Consider the following 22,751-nt stretch of genomic DNA (forward strand, 5'->3'; position numbering starts at 1 on the left):
TGAGGGGCGGGACACCCAATCAGAAAGAAGAGAAGTAGAGAGTGACCAATAGGGAGAGTAGGAAATGAGGGGAAATGAGCGAGAGGTGAAGCACGGGATCACCAACCCGTTATCATTTTCCCAACCCGACCATGTTCCGCAGTCTTCTCCGGCGGTTTCTGTCAGTTTTTCCGTCAAATTGCTGCCATCCACCACCTAGAAAACCTTTCATGACCTTCCATCTTCCATTTCCAGTCAAATTTCACTAGGTTTAGCCTTGAATTAGTGAAGAACGGAACTTGTGGGTTCCGGGGGTGCCATGGCGGAAATCCAACGGTTTTGAAGCTAACTCAGCCAATTACCACCACCAATAGGCTACCCTCTACCCCAGGAACAAAGCCTATGCATTAGTTGAGGCGTCAGAACGAGGTTGGAGGTCGAATCAAAACACACCCAAATCTAGGGTTCCGACGGGTTCTAGTGAAATTAGGGCTTTTCCCCTTAGTCACATGTATGAAAGTTGTTCCTCTCATTAAGATCTTCATTCCTGTAAAATTTGGGAAGTTTTGGAGTTGTTGGATTTTCCAGCAAGTCGGGGCGGTCGACCGCCATGCGCGGCGGCGCGTGGGGGAAAAACCTGAGGTTCTTACCTAAGTTCCTCGATGTGTCGAATCCGAATCCGCCACCCGTATCCCCAAATTCTAACATTTTTGTAGAATTTAACTAAAATGTCCTTAATTGTGCTTAGGTGCGTTGGTGGGAAGCGATGTCATCCTCGCTAGTTTGGGTGGTTCTCAGGAAATAAAATCAGTGAGTGGACCCCTTCTTAACTATATATTTTTATAAACTACTAACCTCGCATGCATGGCATATTTCATGATTTGAGTGATTTATATTTTATGCTTTGCTTTTTGGATTTCTATATTATGATTTATTTAATTTACGTTTTATGAAACGTTATAAACTATTAGTTTTACATTGAGGAAAGGTTTACGACTATTGCTTTTATGCCCTTTGAAATATTACGGATTTATGAAATATTATGGAATGTGGTTTATGAGAATGATTTGAGTTGGATAGCTTTCATGGTTTAATACGATTTATGAGACGACGTTTGAGCTTTTGAACTTCGAGCTTTGATACAAGTTTTGAGATATATTTTCAATACTTACCTAGTGGGTTATCATACGACACATCCACACACCACGGGTATTGTTTATGACCATAGGACATAGATGATGGAGGAGTGAGTTATGATATATATATATATTATACCCCCAGCTCCACTGCCGAAAGCAGTGTCGAACAGTTTCACTAGCCACGGCTAGTGTTGGTGTGGATGTTATGCTATTTATTCAGCTTCACCTACGGGTAATGGACATGTTATACAGCTTCACCTTCGGGGTGATGGACATGTACTGGCCTTTGGGCGACTATGATACCCCTAGTTGAGTACTTCACTGATGACATTTACGAATTTGCCTTCGGGCGACATTTTCAACATTTTTAGCATGATTTTACACATATCGATTTTACAAACATTTTTCATTGCATGCTAGGGTTTCCATAAAACCTACTATGTAGTATTACATATATGTTTTCAAAACAGGGGGTTAGTATGTTCTAAAATAAATTGGTTTTCGTACTATTAGTATTATTATAAATTATGGTCCACTCACATTTTCTGTTTTTGCGCCCCCTTCAGGAATTAGATTCAAGGCACACGATCCCGGTGTCAGGACATTCCCACTAAGGCATCTTTGAGCCTCTTCTGTGTGAGTCCCATTTCTTGGTTCGTACTTTTCTATAGTAGTTCTTTCACATTATTCTTACTTAGTTGTATGCTCTGAACACGATTTTGCTTTAGTTTAATCTGTTCTAATTATATATTTTAGTTATACGCGTGTTTTAAATGGCTTCCTCGCCCTCGGGTGTTGGCAAACACGTGCTTCCTTATATTTAGGGATATCGAGGTTGGGGTGTGTTAGTGAGCTACCAGAAGTATTGGGAACTAATGATAACTTGGTGTACTTGTGAAATGGATAGGTGCCCTCATCAAAGAGAACATGTCGAGCTATATAAATCCTGCTAATAGTAGGATTAAGACATCAGTAGCCCTTATGTTGTAAACTGTAACCAAGAAATACACAAGGTTCACTTTTTGGATCCAATTTGAAGTGAACATAAGGTTTGAGCCAGGGAAAGCAGCTATAACCAAAAACCTTAAGTCTTAAATAGTCAAGAGGCCTGTGAAAAAGTAATTCCCATGGAGAGTTGGACAACCCAAAAATTGGCAACCTGTTAATCAAATAAAGTAATCGAGAATGCTTCCACCCAATAGAGATGAGGAACCTTGGAGGCAACAAGGAGAGTTGTTGTAGTTTCAACAATATGTCAGTGTCTTCTCTCAGCACAGCCATTTTATTCAGGTGTATGGGGACAACATAACTGGTGAAGAATGCCATGAGTTCTGAGAAATGAGTTAAAAACATTGGAAGTGAACTCACCCCCTGAATCTGTACACAAAGTCTTTATTTTATTTCGAAGAGAGTTTTCTACATAAGACTTGAATACAACAAATGTATGAACAACTTCAGACTTAGCTTTTAAGGGAAAGAACCAACTATACTTGCTATAATCATCAACAAGTAACATGCAATACTGAAATCCACTAGGTGAAACACTTGATACAGAACCCCACAAGTCACAATGCAGCAACTCTAAACAGTGAGTTGATGAAGAACTAGAAACACAAATGGAAGTTTGTGATTCTTAGCTAGAGCACAATCAGTACAAAAGAAATCAACAACATACTTTCCTTGCAATGCTACTTTATTACTAGAAAAGATCCTTCTAAAAATTGATGAAGAGGGATGTCCTAATTGTTTGTGCCAAACTTTGACAGGAGCTTTGACACTCATGAAAGCTGAAGGAAATGTGGAAGTTGAGTTGGATGCTTGAATAGGATAGAATCCATTCTTAACCGGACCCCACAAAAGTATCTTATCTGAAATATGATCCTTTACAGTGGATCCATCAGAGTCAAGAGTTAATGCATAATTATTGTCTTTTAAGAATTGATTATGGGTCATTCAAGGAACATGTAAGACATTGCTGAGTTTAAAATAACCATGAAAAGTATTTAAAGATAAGTGATCAACATGATAGATGGACAAACCTTTACCATTGCCAATATAAACTTTGTCTTCACCGGTATAGGTTGAAAGAGCTGAGATATTAGCAATGTCATTGGTAATATTAGATGTGGCGCCATAGTCAATCAACCAAGATGGATTCGATTTTGAAGAGTAATGAGCACAGAAAGCAGCCAATTTTGCTGGTGGTACTCTTCCAAAAATCTCAGGGTTCATCCTATCGAAGCAATCAATGGCTTCATGACTGGTGGAACCATAAATTTGACAAGGAACTTTAGAAACTGTATGAGAAGCTGAATGCTGAAAAGTGCCACAAGTTCGAAGGTAGGGTTGAAAGAACGATTAGGCCAAAGCGGTGACGAACATGATTCAGTGCTATCAATGATGCCAATGAGATTGTAGCGGCGAAGAATCGGCATAAACAAGGCACGCCATGGTGGAAGATAATTCGATCATTTCAATTTGATCAGGACCAAACCACCGATATTCTAAATAGTCAGAGAGGTATATGCATTCAAGGTTGAAGAAATTCTAGAAATTCCAAAGGAATTAAGGTTTGGCAATGTTGGTTCAATCGGAGAAGACGAATTCGAGGGCGATGCCATGGCTGATAGAGATTAAAGTAAAACACAAATTGCAAAGAAAATGTACAAATCAGTAAAGAAATCAATGAACATTCATCGATTTAAACAACGGAAGATGATCAATCACCGTGAGGCAAAGCGATGTGATACCATGTAAAAACCAATATCTTCTCGAGTAAGAAACAAGTTTAAAGAGAGAAGGAGAAATGTAGAGAGAGAGAATTGTGATGAAAATACTTTACATTACATGATAATGGTATTACATTGAAGAGTATATATAACCCTTGGTTATGTACAACTATACCCTTAGCTAACTATGACTAATTACATGGTGTACCACTACTCATCTCAACTAACATTTTACTGTTATAACAAACTAATAGTTTTTTATGCTGAGGCATTTGCCTCAATAAATTATACTCCAATCACACTCTCCAGTTCAGGAGTCATAATAATTATGGACTAATAGGAATAGAGTTTTTATTTAAAATATTATTAAAAGATTAGTAATTAATGCTTGGAGCTTCTTCCTTTTTTCTTTTTTTTTTTAATATCAGAAAGTCAACTTTCATTAAGATAAAAACTAGTACAAGGCCAAAAAATGATCGAGTAAACTGAAGGAAAAATTTTGTCCTAGCTAAGAACATGTGAGAATATTTGAATACATATGCAAACTATTAACACATTAAAGTAGGCATGCATTCAAAAACAATTCTAAAACCCATGACTTTCAAAGCCTAGTGAATGGTGAACCAATATATACTCTTTAACAACATTAAAGAGAAGAAAGGATTTAGAGTTTCATTACCCTTGAAGCTCATCTTTGTTTACACAAGGGATTCACCCAAGTGGAGGGCCTTCAAGTCACCTCCTTGCTCCTTGGATCTTCCTTGTGATTTTCTCCCTCTTGATGCTCTTTTGCTCCTTTGAGGATTTGAGGAAAGGATCTCCAAAACACCAAAAGTTTGATGTCTCTAAGTCTCCACACCAAGGATGAAGTGTGAAGATGAAATGGATGACTTAGAGAAGAAAAGATTGTTAGCTAAATCCCCTCTAAGTGGCCGGCCTCTTTAGAGAAAAAGAGAGAATAGGTTTCACCTCTTTTCATCAAGAAAAACCCTTAATGAAAATAAAGCTATAAAGTTGAATTTATACTTCATCACATGTGAGTGGCAAACTTGTAATTAATCCAAGTTTGACACTTCTCACCCTAATGGCCGGCCATATCAAATTGATTGGGCTAATTGCCCATTTTGTTTTAGTTGTCATACAACTTAAACATAATGGGCCTCGTGGACCAAAACGCTTTTGAGCCCCGAAACCCAAAACCAACATATAAGCCTAATACGAACATTTCGTATAATTAATTACCTAATTAATAAACCTTGACCATTCTTCAATTAAACCATTTAATTGCTTATCCATTTCATTTAATTTCTTCACTTACATCCTTACTCGTTGTACGATCCATTAGGTTCCATTTAGCGAGGTAGTGGGCGATTGTTACTCTTAAAGATCGATTGTGAATTGAAACCACATTTCAATTCTCCCTTAAAATTAGTGTTTGCTAATCTTTAGGGCTTCCACAAACCATGAGTGACACCTAGCAGCATATCATGGTTACCCAAGCTAAGTAGAAGTGGTTGGAGAACCTATCCAGTTACAACTACAATGCAATACGGTCATTCTCTAATACAATACTCTTAATCACATTGTTTTAGGTGATAGTTTGTTTCATGTCTACTATCCAATGTGATACTTATCTATATGATTCAATTGAATATGATTTGGAACAAACTTCCTAAGTCATATTCATATGTTTTGGCCAAAGACTCTCGAATCATATCTTAGAGTATTCTCCTTCCACCATGGAAGGTTAGAGATTCCTTGTTGCGCATTCATATGCCTACATGACTAGGTAGCTTGACCACAACAATGCCGTGGACACTCCAATGGAATGCCTTTGACATGATCAAAGATCAAGGACCTAACCATTAGACATCTATGATGCCTCAGGTCAAAGGACTACTTTGCATATTGCAACTTTCGAGTTCTTACATGACATGTATGCTCGAACTCTCTTTTGATCGTTGTTCAGTGTACTCGATCACTCTTTCGAGCACCTATGTGTTTGCCTTAGTGTCCAACACTAAATGACATGAGACTAGTCATACTCACGCTTGAGTCGACATAACACATACTAACCTTAGCGGATTGTCAATGCCCAATTGGCAATCCTATGGCTAGGAACGTTTTAGGAATGAACATAAGAGAAAGGTCTCGATAATCTAACTTACTTAAATCACTTATCTCTTAGATCAAATACATTCCTTGGATTCCCTTATTGCTTAAACACATGATACAATAAATAGTGATTAACAATAAGCTTTGCCCTTCATTAAACATATAAAAGTTTAATACAATAAGTATTTCAAAAGCTATTACATCAAATGAGTGGCTTTGTGGGCATACTTCCAACATAAACAACTACAGGGAAAGTAAAAGGCCCGAGCAAAATAAAAGCAGCAACCCAAGATACAACGGTAGGCCCACATAAGCTTAGTCATGAAGGCAGTAGAAAACAGAAAGTAAAAAGCCCTAATCTCCAGTGGCAAAGACCACATCACTATTGCCGTCACATCTTTTGATGAAGCCAAACTCTGAACCGAGAAAGAAGACACCAGATCCAAATCTCCTTCACGAACCCCTGCAAATATATATAAGCAAAGTATCATACGGGTAGAAGGGTGAGGTTAAGGGGGTATGTAGAATACCCAACACTTGTCCTCGATGGGGATCCAACATAGGTATGTCGGTTGGGGGATGGGAAGTGAATGAGGGTACGTAGTAGATTTTGCATCATTTTCCTGATCAGAGCCTGCCTATCCGAGTACATGGTGGGATGGGGATGTAGTATCACAACTAAGGAGGAGGGATGACAGAAAGTTAAAAGACAGAAAACAGTAAAATTAGGCAACAAATGCCGAATATGGGGCAAAAAGCCCAGATCGAGACAAACTTAGGGGATAGTTGAGACCCAGCTGATGGAAAACTAAGCTAAACTCAGAGAGAACCGTGATTTAAACGAAATAAAGAGACTGGAAAGAGGGGAGGAAGAGATGGATGCAGGGAGGGGGATGAAGCAGAGGAAGTGAAAGGGGAAGACAAGAAGAAAAAGGCAAATGAAGGAATGAAAGAAAGAGAAAATGAGGAGGGAAGAAGGAGACTATAAAGAGGAGGAGGTAGCAGGTTGCCGCCTACCTCGAGCAAGAGCAAGGGGAGGCGGCTGAAAGTTGAAGTCGAAGAAGAGGCTCTAGATCTGGGTTTCTAAAGAGAGAAACTAGGAGAGAAAGAGAGAGAGAGAGAGAGAGAGAAAGAGAAAGAGAGAGAGAAAATGTGTTTAAGTAAGATTCAGGAACTTGGAGCTTCTTTCTTACTCACTAGATTTAGGAGATCTAAGGAGAATTCATATCTTAGGCCATCTACAACCGAAGAGGCTATCTTTAGCCCCGTAAAAAATTATAGCCTGCAAGATATTATTTTTAAATGAACAGTGTCAGACCCCTCAATAATTTATTATTTTTAATGATGTTCTTTAACATTATTGGTTAATTGAATTAAAATACCATATTAAAATAAGTTTATCCGGATATATTTTGAATGTCACTTGTCGCTAAATGAATAAGGTTATCCGGACATATTTTGAGTGTCATTTGAAAAAATATTGAAAATTTTAAATTTAGATTATAGGAAGAGGTAAGAGAGGGATGTGTATGAAAAAAGTGTTTGAGGTGAACAAAATGTGAAGCATTGGATTAAAATGAGGTAAGATAATATGGAAAGGTAAAAAGGATGTGAGAAATGATGTAGAAATGTCTTAGGTATTTATATGAAAAAAAAATTAAATTTTTAATTTTTTTTTTTCAAATTTCGCCCTTAAAAATATATAAAAAAAAAACCAACAAACGAGCTACCAGGCAGGCTCAATGACACGCCACAACCCAAATATCCTAATGATACCTGGATGGCACATGCTGGCCGACACTCAAGGGTGACGAAAGCCATAAATATATAAATACGCAAGAATATAAGAGAACTTAAATGTGAGTGCAACGGAAGGACCAACAATCACAAATCCAAAACAAAAGATGCACAATTATGCCTAGAGTGCACTACAACATGGAAATACAAGTGCAAATAAGAAATCAAATTACAATTATCATAAAAGAATCATACACGAATGGAAGGTCACAAAGTCACTAGTAGGGAAATGCCTCGACGCTCAAAATGCCCGAAGGCAAATCCATAAATCTCATCAAAAATGCACTCTCTAGAGGTATCATAGTCGCCCGAAGGCAGTACCTGTCCATCACCCGAAGATGAAGCTGTATGACACTGGGTTACGCCAATGAAGAAATATGGTAGGTCCCATCACCCGAAGGTGAAGTACGACATTGGGTTATGCCAAAGAAGAAATATATCTATATATAGCATAACACACAGACACTAGCCATGGCTAGTGAAGCTATCTGACATTGGTTTCACCAGTGAAGTTGGGGGTATAACATAAGTATCCTCAACTGTGTCCTATGACCATAGACTAATACCCTTGATGTGTGTATGTGTCGTATGATAACCTATTATATAATCAATAAAAACATATCTCAAAACTCGTATCAAGCGTTAAAGCTCAAATGCTCAAAGCATCTATTCATAAAATCATAGAAACTTTCTAGCTCAAATCATCATAAAAAACCATGTTCGTAAAATCCATAAGATCTCATAAAGTATAAAAGCAATATCGTAACCTTTCATAAAGTGTGAGTTAAACATTTGATAACGTTTCATAAAACGTAAACTTGATAAATCATAAATGCAGAACTCCATAAAGTAAAGCATCATAGAAACTTTCTAGCTCAAATCATCATCAAAAACCATGTTCGTAAAATCCATAAGATCTCATAAAGTATAAAAGCAATATCGTAACCTTTCATAAAGTGTGAGTTAAACATTTGATAACGTTTCATAAAACGTAAACTCGATAAATCATAAATGCAGAACTCCATAAAGTAAAGCATCATATAAGACATATTCAAATCCTGAAATACGAAATGCATGCTAGTCCGATAGTTATAAAATATTCAATTTGAGAAGGGGTCCACTCACAAAAACTTCGCTCTTGGGGAGCTGCTCGAACTAGGGAAGATTGAATCACTTCCAACTGATGCACCTATACACAAATAGAGACTATTTAATACCACGCTACTAAAATGATGGAATTTAAGAAAATGGATAGCGAATTTGGATTCGGCACGTTGAAAAACCTACGGAGGGACCTCGGGTTCCCCCACGTGCTACCGCTCGCGCCGCCACCGGGCAGTGGCCTAGAAGGCCACATGCCGAGTTGGGTCGTCGAAAAAGTCGCTAGTGCCACCGTGGACGATGGCGGAGGTGCATGTACTCTACACACAGGCATCGATCGTGGAATCTAGGTTTCAGGCTCGGGTCGGGTCAGATCTGGCTCAGGTCTGATGGGTTAAACTGGGTTTGCTGGGTTGGGCCAAAGGTTTTGGGTCGGGTTTAAAGGATTGGGTTTGGGCTAGGGTTACTAGATTGGGCCTAGGTTAAAGGTTTAAAGGGTTAGTGGACTAGGCCGGATGACAAGTTAGATTTGGGTTAAGTTTGGGTTCAAGTTGGGTTGACTCAAAATAGCTCGCGGGTCACTGACCCATCAAAGAAGAAAATCGAACTTTTGGCTAGGAAACTCCTGGGCTTTGATTTGGGGTTAAAACTCGACCAAAATTCAACATTTAAACATCAAAACGAAGCTAAACTAATGAGAAACCAAATTATACCAAAGATATAACAAGACAAAGTTGATTAGTGGCTTGAAATGATTTACAACTAGCCGAAACCTCGCCGAAAATATGGAAATAGAAAGTAGAGTGCATGCATGAATACATAGTCCAAAACTCGACCTCAAATCATCACTAGACAAGGTTTAACCCATGAATATAAAGGTTAAACGAGAAATCTCACCTGGGTTTTGAGTTTTGAAGTTTGAAGCTCTCGGGTCCAATGGTGGACCACTCAAATGGTGCTCCAATGGTGCATGCAAGGATGTATTTGAGTTCCTTGAGTCTCAGGGATTCCAAATATGTGATTTTGGGGCTGGGTTTGTAAGAGAATCGAAGTGAGAGCAAGGGTAAAGCTCTCAGAGCTTAGAGAGTGAATGAGAGAATTTGAGAGTTAGAGAGAGTGAGTGCGAGAGAGGTGTCGAGCAAGGGGAAGAAGGGAGAGATGTGTCACGGGTGAGGGAAAAACAAAAGCTATGGGCCAAGTTTTGGGTTTGAGAGTCCCCAACCCAAAGATTTGGGCCGGAATGACAAAGCCCAACATGAGGGCATAATTGTAATTTGCACCTATTTTTAGAATAGGTTGTTACACTCAACATGCCCAGGCCGATAGCCAAAAGGCTCTAATTTGGCCTTGTGGAATCCACTTGGTTTTGGCATAGCCCTCTATTGAAGTTGGGTTTTGTAAAAAAAAAAAAAGGCTAAAAATTGGCCTGTGGATATTCAAGGTATGATAATATTCGATGTATGAATTACAAGAAAAGTATGGCTACACTATAACGTTAACATTCATACTCCAAGGTTACACTAAACAATGCTATTTAAAACTATATTACGTTTGCACTATCAAGATAGGTCATTATACTTGGACAAAATTGTATTACTCTATACGATCATTCGTATGGATACCTTCCTCCCCCCCCCAAAAAAAAAACCTATTTGAACGATTCTTATGATTTTTTTTTCTTTGACGTAGACCAAAAGACCCCCATCCTTTCATAATTTAAGAATAACTCATTTGTTTGTGATACTTAAGAAAATTAAACACCTTCTTAAACACACACAAATATTTAGTAAAAAGAAATAGATTCGTATGGATACCTTCCTCCCCCACCCCCCCCAAAAAAAAAACCCTATTTGAACGATTCTTATGATTTTTTTTCTTTGACCTAGACCAAAAGACCCCCATCCTTTCATAATTTAAGAATAACTCATTTGTTTGTGATACTTAGGAAAATTAAACATCTTCTTAAACACACACAAATATTTAGTAAAAAGAAATAGGATAAAAGGCATCTATATCTAAACAAGTTTTTCACAAATTGTAATAAAATCTCCTCTATGTGGACATGTCTTTCATCCTTCTCCCAAAAATGATCTCTTTTGTTGAAAGAAGAAAGACATGCCTGCATAAGAATGCTACTCTCTATGACTGTCATATAAGCATATGAAAACTACTATATATTACCAAAAGTTTATAAACCAACATACGTTTTTAAGTTTCCTGAACCAATATTGGTTGTCAAAATAATGTGTTAGTGCAAAATTGGCAATTCTTGATAAAATGCATGAGTCTGTAATAATTTAGACTTGTTACATATTTTCAATTGTAACTGTTTACGTCTAAGGATGTCTCTCACACTTTCAATCGCAAGGATGTTACGTAAACGAGATACTTATTCAGGTACGTTTGCATGCACGCATCCAACTACATTCATCAGATATCCCATGTTATTGTATTTGGGATAGGACTCTTAACCATCATGTGTTTTATCTCTTTAAGATGAGTTATCCTTTCTACATTTATTATTAAAACACATCTTTTGTTGGTGGGATTTATCTGATTGCATGCTTTAAAATAAACTTATTGTTTATCTGGATGTTGAAATGGTTTTGCCGTTCTTATCTTGTGTGCGGTGATTTTTGTCTATACATGAGAAGTCATGTCTTTGGAGAAAGCATGCATGAATATTTGTTTTGAGCAAGAAAAATAATTTTTATACTGCTGCTATTTTGTGTTTTTGACAGCATGTGTTTTTAAGAGAAAATATTATTTTTCATCCTGCTTTCATTTGAGTTTTTAATTGAATATCAATTATGAAAATATGTATTGTGATTTTCGTAATTGATTGTTTTTTAACAAACATTTCATCATATATACATTATGCATGATCAAGTTAGGATATTGCAAAGTTCGAGGGAAGGAGATTGACGACCGCATTAGTGTCGTGTCACTTCAACTCGAAGGTTGAAGAAAGATTGAGTATCAAAGTGCAAAGACAAAGCTGCCAGCTAGTAAGGTTGTCTAGTTGATGAGTTTTTGTAAGTCTTTATGTATTCTTTCTTTCTTAGTGCTTCCTGGTTTGGTAGTTCGAGGATTTTCCCAGTGGTAGGTTTTGCCTCATTAAATCCTACATCATGTGCGCACTCTTTATATTAATGTTGAATATTTGTGTAGAATTTAGTTTGCATAACTGGTTAATTTAAATCATAATTTTAATTAGTATTAAGTTGGAATCTATTTACATCTCTAGGTTAAATTAGTATTCATCCTAGGACTTTCATAATGAATTAAAGAATGCGAAAAAAAAAATCAAAATTTAGGTCGCGTTCATACAAAGAACTTCCATATGCTTATGGTGCACAAAGAATTTGATTCTTTGTCACTCTTGAGCAAAATGATATGTGAAACAAACTCATTAATTGGAAAACAAACAAATTAAGGAAAAAAATCACCCTCCAACAACAGCAGGAAAATAGAATTGTTTTGTTTTGTTTTAAAGAAAGTTCCAATTGAGGCAGTTTCTTTTGCATTGGAAAATAACTCAGAGACCTTTCACTACACTAGTGTATCTACTTATTATGTGAGACTGACGATGGTACTACTTGACGCAGCTTAATTAAATGATGAAAATAATAGATAGATAAATATTTCATAAAAAATTAGGAGAGTCACTATTTTTACTTTGATCAACAAGCAAGTTGGGTTACTTCGCTAACAAGATGAGATGTTGCAATGTACATAATTCATCATATCTAGTTTTATTTATTTATTTTGTATACCAAAGACAGTCACATTGTGCTTCATGCGGAATTGAGGATTCTCATTAGCATGACATAAATTTAGCTACACAAGAAATGATGCCAAGCGTTTGAACATTTTCTTAACATTCTCAGTCGTAGTCTCCGTCTGATCAGTCTTGGTCTCGATCCCAAGCGAAACATGAAAGCAATGATCCTCTCCTTCCACTTCAAACAGCTCCAATTCTCCTTTCCACCCGCTTTCCTTCACTAAATCATAATATTGAACACCTCGATCCCTCAGATGATCCTTTCCAGCAACACACACAAGCAGCTTAGAGCACCCTAGTCCAGTAAGGCTCGGTGCACCCTCACCCGCCGGATTCACCATCGGATTGTCTATCCCTCCGGGAGCTGATGGATAAACAAAGTCCCAAACCAAATAAGGTAAAGTTTTTTCAAAGTTTTCACCTTTAGGCTCTGACCCAATTGGCTTGGAACCCCAAAAATAAGGACAGGACAAAAATACCCCCAAAATTTTCACACCACCACACAGGCCCTCAACTCCTGCCTTCATAACTAGGTTATGTGCAATATTTCCACCTGCACTATCACCACCAATGTAAACTCTGTCAAAATATCCATAGTTGAGTAACCATGTCTCTTTGTTACCATCTGAGGAGCCTTTGTTAATTGAGTGAGAAGCAACCCATTGAAGAGCAGCCCAGCAGTCTTCATAAGCAATAGGAAGTGGGTTCTCTGGGGCAAGTCTGTACTCAACAGAGACAGCTACAACTTTGGCTTCTGAGACCAAGCGGTTGAGATAACGTTGGTGAAGGAATGAGAAGGTAGACGCCATGCAAAAGGCACCACCATGGAAGTAAACCAAGATGGAAAGCTTTTGGGTTTGGTTTTGAGGGAGATTTGGGAGGAAAAGGCGAGCCGAGAATTTGGGGTTGTCTGAGATGGTGATGTCCTTGGAGTAGACGCCAGTTTCTGGATCTTGATCAGGAGATGGGGGCACATATGAAGAATACGGAAAAGGAATGCGCTCCACAGTGCCATCTTCAAAGATTCTGATGAAAGGATAGGACTTAAAGGCTAATTCTTTGGCGATGGTAGCCATTAGAGAAGATGTATAGATAACTTAGATGTGTGAAAATTTACGGTGTGAAGATGCCTATTAATAGAGGTAGCGTTTTCCTTTAACTCATTAAGAAACAGATGAAGAGAGATGTCGCGTTTGAAACTTGATGTAATGCATTACGTAACAGCAAACAAAATAGCAACCATACGTCTTCGTCTAGTCAAGTAACTCTGGTTCTCTCACCCTTGAAACTTTTGCATTTTGTTTTCACGAAATTCATGTTGGAAATTTATATTATAATATTTATTGGATATTATAGTATTTAGTTTCAAAATATTGAATGAAAAAATTAATCTTGTTTGTTCTTAAGTGTTGCATCTGATGCAAATAATTGCATCATATTATTTGTAATTTGGGGCGTGTAGTTTGATGAGTGGTGTAGGTTACATAGATGCAAAGTTGCATCCTTACACCAAACAACACAATGGGTTCTATATAAACTCATGAAACCATTATCATTTGATATATAAAATTAGAGTTAATTTTTACCCTTGAGAAATAGGGTTTCCCCACTCTATTTCTCTCATTCTTCGTTTGTAAAATTTCGAGTCATGTTTTGAGAGTACAGAATATATAATGTTCGTCAGAGTCTGAATATTAAAGTGCTTCGACTTTGGATTATAGATTGTTAAATCCTGGGAGACGGATTCTTACCAAACTACAAGCACAAGAGTATGGGCAAAATTCTATCTTTAGGACATTGCATTTATGCAAGCCTTAATCTCCAAGTTTGTCAATTTTTCTAACTTTATCTCTAATTATTTATATTAATCTCATATATAATTGATGTTGTAAATTTCTTTATGATTATTATCATTGAAATTATATTGTTGTTTGTCATATTTTATAATATTGCTCCAACAATTCACACTCGAAAAAAGTCATCACACACTGTTGTCATACTCATCAAACCAAATAGATAAGTGATCGATTACACCATCACAGAATTTATTAGGCATTTTAAGCATAGTTGCGTTATGGATTGGTGATGAGTTTGTTGTTGGAAACCATCCTTATAAAATAAAGATAGTGCACCAAGAATTTGATTTATTTCACATATAAGTAATTGTGCGAAAAGAAAATGAACTTAGATTCTTTGCCACTCTTACTTTAACAAGCTAAAGAATTGAGTGAACTGATTTGTTAAACAAACTCATTAAATTAGAAAACTAAGAAATAATGGAAAATACCCACCGTCCAACAACAGCAAGCGAATAAAAATGGTTTGCTTCTATGGAAAATTCGATTTGGGGTACTGTCTTTTGCAGTGGAAGATTACTCAAACACGTTTAACTGAAGTAGTGTATTTGCTTGTCATGTAAAACTAACGATTCGGAATAAACCGGCTATGGTACCATTTGAAGCAGCTCGATTAAATGACGAAAGAAATGAAATATTGAATAACAAGGGTAACAAAAATATGGAGAAATTAGGTTCTCATCCTTCTTTTTACTACTCCATTGATTAAAATCATATTCCTTTTCAATTTTTGATCAAGGTCATTGGGTATTAATAACATCATTAATTATTTTAATAATAAAATATTTTTTTATTTCTAAATATATTCATTTAATGTTAAAAATGTTACAATTAGTATATTTATATTTATGACTAAATTTTTTATCATATATTTTTAGTTTTAGTTTGTACCCATTTTTAATTTGTAATTTTTTTTTCTATTTGTACCAATTTTCTTTTCAATTTTAATTTGTACCCATATATTAATTTCTTTTTGTGCCCATATTTTTTAAAGTTTATTGTATTTGTACCCATATATTTTTTTTATTTGTACTTTTTATTTTGCTAAATGTACCCATGCTAATTATATGTACCCATTCATGTAAAACTTTTTAATCTTAAAATGTACTCATTCTTAAATATACCAATTTGTTATATGTAAAATGTACCATTTTTTAAATATAAAATCTATTCAATTTTTTTTTTCTAATCCATTTTTAAACCTATATGGGTACATTCTTTTTTCTTGGATTTTAAAATGTATCCATGTCAAGTTTAATCGAAGAAATTTACTAATGTTATTAAGCCTAATATCTTTTCTTTTTTTTTTGTGATTTTGAAGAATGTACCCATGTTTTGATACAATAATTTTTTTGGTTAATTTTGATGAATGTACCCATGTTTATATACACACACACACACACACACACACAATAGTATATTTATATTTTAATATTTTTAATCCCACAAATTATGATTTTTTATTTAAAATCTCATTTATATAAACAACTAAAATTTCTAATTTTTAATTTAAAAAATATAGTAACCTACATAGAAATAAATTATCCATTAATTTCAGGGATCTCGATCAAAAATTAAAAATCAATAAGGTTTCAATCAAAGAATATTCATAACTAAGGACCGCATCCAAAGTCTCCCTAAAAATATTTATAATTAGCAATGTTGATTCAGCAGTTAGGATTGAAAGAAATTGCTCACTTCAGTAATATTTCATAAGGAGTTAGGAGAGTACACCATAATTAGGTCACTTTTTATTTTACTTTGATCTACAAAGGCAGTTGGGATACTTCATGCATTCTAAGAGCAAGTCCACCCCCAAGGACTCTGTGCCAGCACCCAGCGCATTTATCCACTCAAGTGAACAGTAATAGACTCCATTGAACAATAATAGGCCAAAGCATCTCCACCCTTAACAAAAAATAGCCTAGTCCATTTTATTAAAATATTATTTTTTATTATAAAATAATAATTTTATTGTTAATTTCTGAATTTATAAAAAATAAAATAATAATAATAATAATAATAATATCTAAATTTATTAAAAAGTTTCTGTATTTTTTAAAAGTGAAATTCTTAATTTTTTGGCGGAAAAAACGTGGACCTTTGATCTGTGATCGGATGGTCCAGTTTAAAAGTAAAATTCAATTTTTTTTTACCGTTGAAAATCCAACGGTCTAGAATAACTAGCCGTTGGAAATCCAACGGCTGCAAGTGGGCCACGTCGCCGAGCCCGGGTTGTGGTCTGAGTGCGCTTGCACGCGGGCCCCGCCGCCTAATTTCTTGTCTCTTACTCGCGCCCACGTGAGCTTGAAGGCCACACACCAGTGCAAAAAAGCAAACAGGCCAGTCCCTTGGTCAGTCAAAAATGGGCTGGGCTAGAAACTGGCATGGGCTGGGTGCTAGTCAATTGGGTCGGCTGGAGGGGATTCACTGGGTCCTGGCCTATTTTTTCGGCTAGGTGCTGGGCAAAAAGTCCTTTGGTGGACTTGCTCTAACAAGATACAATGTATAAATTCAGATTTAATTTTATTTATTTATTTGCCAAACAAAGTACAGTCAATCTCTACTTCATGAAGAAACTTATCAGCATGATATAAAATTGACAAGAAAAGAAGCCATGCGTATGCTCCATGAGGAAACTTATTAGCATGATATAAAATTAACTAGATAAGAAGAGAACCCCAAGCGTTTGAACACCTTCTTAACATTCTCACTATCAGGATCAATCTCAGGCTGGATATGAAATGAAAGCAATGATCATCTCCTTCCACTTCAAATAGCTCCACTTCTCCTTTCCACCCGCTCTCCTTCACCAAATCATAATACCAAACACCTTGATCCCTCAGCTTATCCTTTCTAGCAACACACACGAGCAGCCGAGAGCACGCAAGCCCAGCCAGGATCAGTGCACCCTCACCCACTGGATTCACCATTGGATTATCAATCCGTCCAGGAGCTGATGGATAAACAAAGTCCCAAAATTTACAAATCGGATTCTTCTCAAAATCTTCACCTTTGGGTTCTGACCCAATTGGCTTGGAACTCTAAAAAATTGGGTGGCCCAAATATGCACCCAAAATTTTGACACCATCACACAAGCTTTCAACACCTGCCCTCATATGCACCCAATTGGCTTGGAACTCTAAACAAAGTCCCTCAGCTTATCCCTCAGCTTTCTTTCGATATTCGTTTCGTGTTTTTGTGTAATGTGTTAGCTATATGTATTGTGAATTGGAGTGCAACTAGTTTGTGATGCTAAAAGGGTGTGTAAAAATCTGTGCTTTCTTTCGATATTGTTTCCGTGCTTGTTTTCCGAACTTGAGGTGGTAGTGGAATTGCAGGGACTATTTCGTAGAGTGTAGTGAGTTGATCAAGCTGCAGCCTTTGGAAGGCATAAACTATATATTCTACAATTTGTGCGTTTCTCACAAGTGCAAGGCATGTTTTCGTTCACCTCTCTAGTCATTGCCTTTGTGTCTGCATTTTTGCCTTTGGCATTCATAATATTAGAATCCCACGGGCACGGACCTAATTATAAATTTATAAATGAATCTGATTTCTCGTTTTTCATATAATATTTGTTTAGTTTCATCAATTGATGTAGATTTTTTTATTAATTGATATGTGTAGAAATTAGAAGTATGGAACGATATTACAAGCGAAAATCATCATCAATTAGTTCGGACAATCATATTCCAAATAGTTCATCTCCAAATAGTTCAATGATATTTTCGTCTTGGGTTTTTTTTTTTTTTTGGAGCTTTTATATTGGGACCACCCTAAGTTAAAATCTTGGATCCGCCACTGGTCACCACCAATGTAGAGCCTATCAAAATCTCCGTAGTTGACTAGCAATGGCTCTTTGTTACCAGCTGAGTCTTTGTTGCTTCCCTGAGAAGCAACCCATTGAAGAGCATCCCAACAATCTTCATAAGTAATAGGAAGTGGGTTCTTTGGAACAAGTCTGTAGTCAACAGAAGCAACTACCACTCAGGCTTCCGAGACCAAGCGGTTGAGATAGCGGTGGTTGAAGCCTCCGAAGGCAGATGAGTCATAAAACCCACCACCGTGGAAGTAAACCAAGATGGGGAGCTTTGGGGTTCTGTTTTGATGGATGTTTAGGAGGTAAAGGAGAGCAGAGATGTTGGGGTTGTCTGAGATGGTTATGTCTTTGGAGGAGACACCAGTTTTCAGATCTTGATCTGGAGATGGGGGCACATATGAATCGAAATTGTGCTGTTCCATTGTGCCATCATCGTAGACTCTGAGGAAAGGTTGGTTTTTAAAGGTTAATTCAAAGGTGATGGAAGCCATTAGAGAAGATGGATAAGTTATGAAGATGTGTGAAACTTGAGGGTGTGAATGTGCCGATTAATATAGAGAGTGTTTTGCATTACTTAACTCATTAGAAAACAAGTAAAGAGAGATTCCACGTTTGACAATTGGTTGCCATGCAGTAACATCAAACAAATTAGCCGCTAGGTCATCATCTAGCAACATAAACTCTGGAGCATATTTAATTATGTTCTCTGTGGATGCAAATTTCTTCCTCTTTGTTTTTGGACAAAATTGCACCTACAAAACAAATAATATCTTATGTCAAGGCCAAGAGCCTCACACGCTGACGATGAATGAGGGGGAGCTTTGGCCGAAGAACCTCCGATGCCAAAGTTAGAATTTTGAGGGAAAAGTGTTTGGAGAATTTAGAGAATTTAGCAAGAGAATTGGAATTTAGTTTTGGAGAGAATGAGGTAGTATTTATAGGGGTGTGGCCAGCCCCTTTAAGAGGAGGAGGACCGGCCCCTTGGTCGGTATTTTGGGTGAGGTTCATGATTTGTAGCTAACTAGGAATAATTGAATAATAAGTCAATTAATTAGCTAATTAATAGAATAATTTCGTAATCGATTAGCTAATTAATATAATAAAAGAGGAATGATTTTGGAGTTACCTTGTGGAGAGGATTTGATAAGGATGGATTAAATAGGTTTTGAATTATTACCTATTTTGGGCACTTTTGATTTGATTGAGGGATGATTACCCACTACTCGTGCATAGGAGTCCTGGTGTGCCTCAAGGGTAATTTTGTCATTTTCACCCAAAAATCCACGTGTCGCCTTATGATTATTTTTGGCTCTACAAATGCCCCCACACCTGTTGGGCTGCTCGCAGAAATGGGCAACAGGTGTAGAGATTTTCTTGCTTTAGGAAACTTAGGACGGCTTCCTATTTTGATGTAGATTCGCTCTTTAATAGGAAATTAGATCCTTCTAGGAAAGGGAAATAAATTTCTCTCAAAGCCTATTTAAGTCCACCTTAAGTGGATTAGTAAATCAACTTTGGAGAACGATTTATTATACCCTACAAGAGAGAGAGAGAGAGAGAGAGAGAGAGAGAGAGCTTAGAGGATATTTGTTCCCACTCCTCTAGCAATCTTCTACATCTTGCCCGTGCGAAGGATCATCTTTTGTTGCTTCTAGGTAAGAAAAAATTAATTTTCTTGTCTTCATAATTTTTTGGAAGCCTCAGGGCTTGAAATTGGCTCGACAGGGGTTGAGGAAGTGTGAGAAAGTGGCTTGAAAAGCCACGATTTCAAAGGTTGTCGTAGGGTAGTCTTGGCATGGAGGTAACTCGGCTCGTGCCAGGGCATTGAGGCGCGGGCCTCTTTCTTATTATTATTTTTTTTTAAGTTGGGCTGGGGCCCGTGCTTGAGGGAAAAGTGGAAGTCAGCAGGCCGTAAGGCTTGGCCCGCATGGTTGGGTCGAAAGCTACCTTTCCTTTTTTCTTTTCTCTTTTTTTTTTGTGGCTGGGCTTGGGCTCATGCCTGGCATAGGAGGAAAGGAGGAAGGCCAAAGGCTTGGCCTGCTTAAAGTTTGGGCCGAGAGCTGTTTTTTTTTTAATAGCCCTTAAACGAATCCCTCTTGTATCTTTGTAGAATTTCTTCAAGTATGTCTTCCTTGAGCCACAAGAATGATGATGGTGTGCCGCCCTTGTATCGTCAAGGCAAGTCTTTGAGCAAGGTTGGTTACTTCAAGGATGCTCACTTCAAGATTAGCTCTGATGACTTGTTTAGAGACTTCCTCAAGGATGGTAGCATGTGAAGCATGCTAAGGATGGTAGCTGTCGTGAACCATGTGATCGGGCTCGAATAACCATCAAGTTCCACCCCTACTAATTTGTGTTGGGGTTTACTTTTCCTATGCCGTGTTTCTTCCAAGAAGTGCTATGCTCCATGAGATGTGCCTTCGCCTAATGTTCTCCGAACGCGGTCCGTGTGATGGTGGGATTCCACAACCTAAGCCAATTCTTTGACTAAGATCTAACCGTCAACGAATTTTGGTACTTTTTTTACATAGGTCACATTGAGGGAGTTGGGCAGCTGTGATCTCGCCATAGGCTTTTTGATAACTCGAGTAAGGGAGATCATGATTGGGCTAAGGAAACTTTGGAGATAAGTGGAGAATGAGAGTCTGATTCTTCCCCCAAGCTGCGTGTATCAACGGTTTTCATATATGGTGAGTGGGCTGCTTAATCTCTCAGCTGCTTTGTATTTGTGCTAAGCTACTCTTTAATTTTCTAATTGTTTTCCGCTGCTTTTGTAAATTCAAAATTCGGCTCCACTCTTAAGACTTTTCCGGACATGAAGAAAATGCACGTTGCTCTAGGTATCCTTTCCGAGTACCATGAGTGGCATTGGCTGCTTAGTTCTCTTCGTAGGGAAAAACAGTGGGCTACCCCCGAGAGAAGAGATAAAACGAATCAAGGCTGAGACGTTGGCTCGTCTTATCACTGTGATGGAGCCTGCTACAAATAAAGGTGAGACAATGACGCATTCTCCGCTTGCTCAAGAGACGTCTGCTGAAAAGAAATCAAAGACTTCTTTCACTGCTCGCGGGAGTTCACTAGATACTCAAGAGATGCATGCTGAGGAGAAATCAAAAACTTCTTCCGCTGCTCGCGAAGGTTCACCGGCTGCTCCCAAGCTTGTGATTAACTTGACTTCCTCCAAAAGCAAGAAAAATGAGGCTGCTAGATCTGTGCTGGTGGCGTCTGCCGTTCCGAAGGCTACTAGTTCGATTGCTGATAGGATTGCCCAGCGTAGAAGTTCCTTCATGCCTTCGGTGCCGAAGTTAATGCCAAAGCGTCCATCTGGGGCTAAGTCTAGTTCACCTTTGGAGAGGCTTGCTACTATGAAGAGTGACAAGGTGCCCCTGTGATGCGAAATATATAAGCACACAAATTAAACCCTCTTTTTATCAATTGTAGTAAAGTATGTAAGTAGGGATCGTTCTAGGCCGGAGATTATGAGGGATTGCTAAATCACTTGGAAACTGACTTGAAAACGTAAAAACAAAGTTTAAAACACTAACTACACTCAAAGAATGCAAAACTATACTTTAAAACACTAAAACAAATCAAAAGACTCAAAACAGCCCCTAAACACTCAAAACTACCTTAAACACACAATCTGGGCAGTTTTGGGACTCTAACACAAACTTGGACGAATTTTGGTTTTCTAATGAACTAAAACACTTAAAAACATAATCTAAGACAAGTTCTAATTAATATGACTCAAAGAAATAAGATGGGGTTGATTTTGGACGAAAATAATTAAATTAAGACAAGAACAAAGTAAACAAATTATTAGACAAATTTAAGTGAATCAAAACAGATTGTAAAATGAATTTGAATGAAACTTATGGATGGAAGGCTAGCTAGGAGGTTCTTCTCCACACATGTCACACTTGCATACAAAACGATTTCCAGTTGCTTTTCGATAAGCTATGAATACTCAACGCCCCAAATTAACCGTGAATTGCACTAATTAACCCTCAGTTTTTCCACAAGTTATTGGATTGGATGATTGCATACGACAACCCAAAACATTCCCTACAAGTTCCCTACATGAATTGCATAATAGAGATACAAGCAAGAATCATTAAGTTCTATGAAAAACATAAGCATTGACGAGGCACTCGTTACTATGATTTGCATGAAACTTATGCCAAGAATTTACTTAACGTGATTGTGACTAGCAACCTTCACTACTTGTGAATATAAGTTCATAACGATTAGGTGAAACTCCCTTATATTCTAGCGTTAAATTCATGCATGAAAATTAAGCGTGCACTCTCAACCAACATACACAAATCATTTTTTATACGATCAAATAAGTAAATTGAATTCATAACTTATGAATCACAACTGGATGTAATCAAATCATATTGCAAGTATGAACATGGTTTCGAATCA

General features: G+C 37.3%; 1 pseudogene across 1 annotated transcript; it reads right to left on the reverse strand.

The window, feature by feature from the left end:
- Positions 1-12,592: 12,592 nt before the first annotated feature.
- On the reverse strand, positions 12,593-18,814 carry LOC103445920 (uncharacterized; annotated as a pseudogene). Its single transcript, XR_011577559.1, has 4 exons — positions 18,303-18,814; positions 17,165-17,638; positions 17,055-17,079; positions 12,593-13,740 (listed from the first exon to the last, which is right to left on the reverse strand). The product of XR_011577559.1 is annotated as an uncharacterized protein (transcript).
- Positions 18,815-22,751: the final 3,937 nt, after the last annotated feature.

This window comes from Malus domestica, chromosome 16, assembly GCF_042453785.1.
Source record: "Malus domestica chromosome 16, GDT2T_hap1".
Taxonomy (NCBI): Eukaryota; Viridiplantae; Streptophyta; class Magnoliopsida; order Rosales; family Rosaceae; genus Malus; species Malus domestica.